This window comes from Balearica regulorum, chromosome 2, assembly GCF_011004875.1.
Source record: "Balearica regulorum gibbericeps isolate bBalReg1 chromosome 2, bBalReg1.pri, whole genome shotgun sequence".
NCBI classification, from domain to species: domain Eukaryota; kingdom Metazoa; phylum Chordata; class Aves; order Gruiformes; family Gruidae; genus Balearica; species Balearica regulorum.
Genome location: NC_046185.1, coordinates 81964709 through 81970708, shown reverse-complemented (window position 1 = coordinate 81970708; position 6000 = coordinate 81964709).

Here is a 6000-nt window from a genome sequence, read left to right as displayed (position 1 = left end):
TAAGGTCTTGGTCTAAATGCTCAAACATACTATTCCTAATATAATTGCAAGGCAAAACTATATTAAAAGGTGATGTTTCATCTGAGCAGTTTTATCTTTCACTGGTAACTGGTAATCTTACATGTATAAAATACAAATTATAGACATATAAGTGTTTTGGGCATAATCTTCTTTTTAGTCTCAGAGGTTCAGCAGCCAGAATGTGAGAATTAAGATGATAATCCCAGAGGATTTTAAAGTGCCCTCTCTTCTCTAGCTGGAAATATTTATTTTGATTATTGTGCCTTGGAGAAAGAAATAGAGCAACTGAACTTCCTATTTAAGTGCAGGATTAAGTTCTGACTGGCTGAAGTGCCTACGCCAAGATAACGGGCTGAGGAGGAAGGAAAGTAGCAGCGACTGTCGTGGTACCGCAGCGGACAGGCAGCTCGAGCGGCATCTGAGGAGAGAAGCACATCTCCTGCCACGAGCCCTGTGAGAAAAGCTCACCCTGGAGGCACGAGCTAATTTCTTTCACTGACAGAACCGCGTGTTCTCTGCTGTTTTGTAGTCATATTCAGCCTATGCAATCCTTAGCATCTCTGTTATGTTTGTAACACAAAGAACTACAGGGTGGGTTTTTTAGTGGCTTCTTTTATATCAGTGAGGTTAAGTTTGATTACCCTCAATTTGTTATACTGAAAGTTTGGAGCAGCACGACTCTCTCTGCATAAGTGTTTTTAAGCGTCCAGACATTTGTGCATTTTGTAAGATTTTAGTTAGTTAAACCATGTATTTCAGAAAGACAGATAGTAAGTTCTTTTAGGGAAACCTAAAAATTCCTGACCAGCAGCTCTCAAGAGACTAACTTACATGACAGTTGGTAGCAGTATGTGTCCTCCCATTTTTTAGGCAAGACTACAGATCATGACCTCCTGGAGCCATTTTTGAGGGAAGTAAAATGAGATCTTATTCATCATTGTTATCACAGGTAGTCAGCACTTAGGTTCAATTGTTCATTTTCTGTTTAAAACAGGAGGTCAATTCCCTCCCTCCCCTCTCCTCCCCTCCCTTCTTCCCGTGATTCCTTGACATCAGAAAATGCCGTGTCATCTCACTGATGCCTGTTTCCTAGGCAATATTAAGCCACCTCAGTGAAGCTGAGAATCTCATGTGAAATTGCCGTTCTCCCAAACTAAGCCAAGGATCAAGTGACATGTTTATACTATTGTAATGATAGGATTAGATTGGAATTAATTTTGAGTCAATAACAAAGAGTTGCTTGTAGTTTATATTTTATATTTAAAACAAACAACAAAGGAGCCATTAACTGGAAGTTACAGACATTGAGATATCTCCGTTCAATATGTGAAGCACAAAAAGGAACAAATTGAAATCACAACCAATGACAAGTTTCTTTGAGTCAGTCATCCTTCTAAAAGGTATTTAGGCTTGGAAGGAAAGACTTTAACCATTACTTCTTTTCGTTGTTGTTCTTTGCCCTTTTTCCTCTTTACCATCTTTCCACGTTTTTATATCTCATCAGTATTACAGTGTTCTCGGAGTTGATACACAATTCAGGGCTCTGCTGAATCACAGACATGGCCATATAAAATATTTTACTGCAAGTGGAATGAAAAGAACAGCCGCTCTGTTACCACCTCTCTCTTTCTAGCAGCTTGTGTGCCTGAAGCTGTTCGAGCCGAGGCTCGCTAGGTGTCAGCAAAGTAGTCCAGAAAAAAGCTTTTTTCTGAGAATTAAAAAGGGAAGTGACACTTAAAACTTCATGCATGTAGCAGAAATTTTAAAGCATACTAGGTTGTTTTAGTTCAAGTTAACCTAACCTAGAAAACCGGTGTTATTGTACTTTCCATGCCATTAGCTCTGGTTTTTTTCATAGTTAAACTGCTTTCTGTACATACCATCTCTGCGTCTAGGGAACAGTGACTACGGGCTGCATTTCAGGCAGTAAATGAGAAAGACTTTGAGTTAGAAAAGTGATCGCACTGTGAACTTTTTAAAATACCCTATCTGCTCAAATATGAGGTGTGCAGTCTGTCATGAATAACTTTCTCTTCCATTTCTTGTATGTTATCAGATTCCATGGTTTCTTCTACAGATACACAGAAATTCTGTGGTGCTTTTTTGTTGTTTGGTTTTCCACTCCACTAATTGATAAAACTTTCTGTATTTTCCCTGGCTTTCAGCTAGCTTCTCCCACAGAAGATAGCATCTGCCTTCACACTCAAGGTAATTGCGCTCACCAGCCATTCAGATGTCATCTTCCACCGGCGTGCTTCATTCTAACGCTGGGCTCAACAGTGGGGTTTTATTTTGTTTCTCGACAAACAATAGCTGATAGATCAGCCTCCCTCAGAACTTTGCCTTTATTTCCCAATGCCTTTTTAACATTTTGGCCCACTCTTAGGGATGCTTGCAAAAGCTTGCCTTGCCACTCAAACAGTTCAGTTCAGAAAAGCCTTTCTATAATGATCACAAAATGAGCATTACCTGGAACTACCGTAGCACTAGCCATAGGTTGCACCCGAAGAACAAACAGCTTCTACTCCATGATATCCAATAAAATGAAACTGGTGCAACCCACATGCAGGGTGCATAGTTGCATAAGTCTCAGTATATATGCATTTATATGTATACAAAAAGTATGGGTTTTTTAACATTTTTAAATACTTGGTATATGATGCTCTCTCAAATAGCTTTTCTTTCTTTATTTTTTAAACTGGATGCTTTAGTATCCTTGTAGAAGCAATTGCTAAGTGGCTTAGGGAATTGTCTCTGGAAAGTGGAACTTATTTCTGTATTTTTTTATGGAACTGTTTCAGCCTTTGTCTAAGCAGGAAAGCATATATATTGGCTTATTGAGGAGGCTGAAAAGTCCATCCTCTGTGTCTGATAAAATTTGTTGAGTTAGAGATGTGTGATGCTATAAGGCAAGAAGTAATGACCTCTGAGGCTCAAGAAAGAGTCCCAATAGAAATCAGTTGGCCAAATCTCAGGCTATGCAGTATTAAATATGGTCTGTGAAACTGCGGTTTAATGTTAAGCTACTGCAAATGTTCATGAGGATGCATCTTATAAAGAAGTAAAGCGCTGAATTTAATTATTATTACCTTCAGATAATTCCTGGTATTAAATTTACTTTTGAAGAGACAGTTTTGAAGATAGTGCTCCACAAGACTACTGCAATGTTTGACTTCTGCTGCGTTAGGGGGAACTGATCAATTGAAAAGCTATGGATCATACAAGCTTTGTTGTTAGTGGAATAATGTATATAGGACGGAGAATAAATGTTGTCTTTTGCCTTTCCCATTTCTGGAACATTTGCCCCGAAACTGAAGAAACCCAAGATGCAATAATTGCTTTGATGGCAATTCAGTAAAGAAACGTATGGGTTTTCTGTTTTCATAAGTTTATAAATAATATCTATGCTAAAAATAAGCAACACTGTGTGAAAATTTAGTGATGATCTTCTAGGCTGTATGCTGCAACTGAATAAGTGGAGAAGTGCAGATCTTTATGATCCTAAAGATCATAAGATCTTTAGGAAATCTTATAAATTCATGGCTTTAGGTGTGCACAGCAATACAGGAATTAAAAAAAAAAAAATCTATATAATTTTCCAAAAATATCCTGAAAGCCACTATAACTGACTGCATGTTTGCTTGCTTGTTCAGAAACATGTGCTATCAAGAGGTATGCTTTCATGTTACATTAGCTTTTGATAAAATTAATTCTCTACTCAGGGTTGGTGTTAGTGTATGGACACTTCCTGCTTTAAACTTAATAAATTAGCAGCTATATGCTGTATGTAGCATTTTGCATCCTGAGGAGTGGATCCTGCACTCTGTGTAAATCAAGTGTACCTATTTTCAGATCCCTTCCAATTAATCTCCATGAGGTGAGCTAGTGATAAAAATCATTGACAGTCTTGTTTGCAGATCTCTCAAATGCTGTATAGCACAGCTTTTCTTGTGGCCTAAGGTAGGGTTTTGCTGTATGAGTTAGATTTTAAATCACGTTGGCACTGTCATTATCCAACAAATGGATTTTTTTTTTTTAAATCTAGCATTGATGCAAGTGCCCTGAATGATAGCAGTAACAGTGCAGTTGCTTTATTTTTCCATAGTTAACTTCGGAACACCATATGAAATAATTTCTAATATTGTAAGAAATGTTCTAGGGGTTATTGTAGAAGTCTGAAATCGATTTTGCCGGCAAATGGAAAACAGGAACAACAGATTGCAGGTGTAGCATGACTGCTACGTGACGTCCACTCAGCTTTCGATGCATAGAAACAGTACGATGTCAGAAGTAATACCATTAATTATAGAGAAGGTGCAGGAGTACCCAAGCAAGAGAACAGTTGTCACTGAAACCGGGCGCACCAAGCCGGCCAAGTTTCTCAGGGATGGAGCTAATAAGGGACTCAGGAGTTTGGCTCGTTGCTGTATGCGTTCTGTGAAGCAGTCAGTCTTTAGTTTCAGGAATATGATGAGCAGAGGGACATCCTGTACAAAGTATGTTGGGTTGGGGGTTTTTTTTATGGGGGTTTTGAGGTGAGCAGCCTTGCGTCATCTCTCAGGGGTTTTGTGCTGTCAAAGGCGCTCCAGCTTGGTCTCACGTGTGTAAGTTTGTTGCAGGTAGGCTTTGGAAAAAGAAGGAAAAAGCTCACTGCAGATAAACTGCTAGCAATAATGAGTTGTAAAGCTTTGACTTGCTTTTATTAACCTTGATTTCTTTAATTTGTTCAATGTTACTTTTGTATGCAAAATATGTCTTAAACGCTGCATGTTCTAACTTCCTAAACTCTTCAAATATATTTTGCTGCTTTAGTCATAATGGAAAATGACAATAGTAGAAGAAAATCTTGGCTTTTGTGTTCCAAGTGTACCCCAGTTCATAAAAGCATTTATTGAGGTGAATTAAGAGCATGGTTCAGGCCTCTGCTGCTATTTCTTTGAACTGTGTGTAAGAGTTTTGTAAAGCTAGATAATTAGGGCAGAACTGTGTTAACAGTGCAGATTGCTTCCTTGGTATAATAAAAGGTTGTTAACTTAATTTTTATAGACAGTCTCTCCATCCAAAAAAAAAAAAAGAAGACAAAAAATCATGCATACCCTTTACTGCAACAGAACTTTCTGGAGAAAAAAAGTGAATTAAAAAATAAATAAAATCAAAACCTGCTTACATTGAAGATACTAGCCTGAAAGGTTTCCTTAAAGTCATTGGTTTTTAAAACCTCTGGGTACATTGTTGTTTTGCATAGAGTATGTTTAGTATGGAATCTTATTTTTAAAACAAAGTGTCAGAGTTCCATGGTTTTTTCATTCCCCTTTATTGACAATAGGATACAAGAGTATGAAAGGAAATACAGTAACAGCTTAAAAAAAAGAAACATAAAGGATTCTGAATGATTTTATGGCTGCTATGTGAAAAAAAAAAAGGCACAACTCTTGATATAACTGTCTCTTGAGTGAGTGCTTGAAAGGCACATGTTGAAGTGTTTTTTACAAATTAAAGTTCCTAGTCATAATGTGTTTGAGAACGGATAATATTTACAGCAAGTCTGTATGCAAGCATGAATCCTCTGTTTTCTGGGGATACGTAAAAACAAGCCCATCCTCTGTCTTGCATAGTATCTAATCAGGATATATGTATTTGAATCAATAAAAAAATATATTATATGGTTTTAAAATCACTGTAGTACCACTGAGTTTCAGCTTATCTTTGAGAAGCATATATGCTACTGTACTGGCTGATAGGAAATTTTGAAGACACTGGCAATTTAACTATAGAAAACCTGCAAGAGAGAATTATTCTTTAGCTATTTCTAATGAAAATTAAAAGTGGCATTAAGAAAAGTACAGCCCGAGTTAGTGCAGTACTTCTGAAAAAGGTTGTATCTGGAATGGGCACTAGCTAGACGCAAAAAGCTGTTGGTTTAATCCATAGTGTCTTGAATGTTATATGCTGAAAACCACAATTAACAGCAGGAAAGGT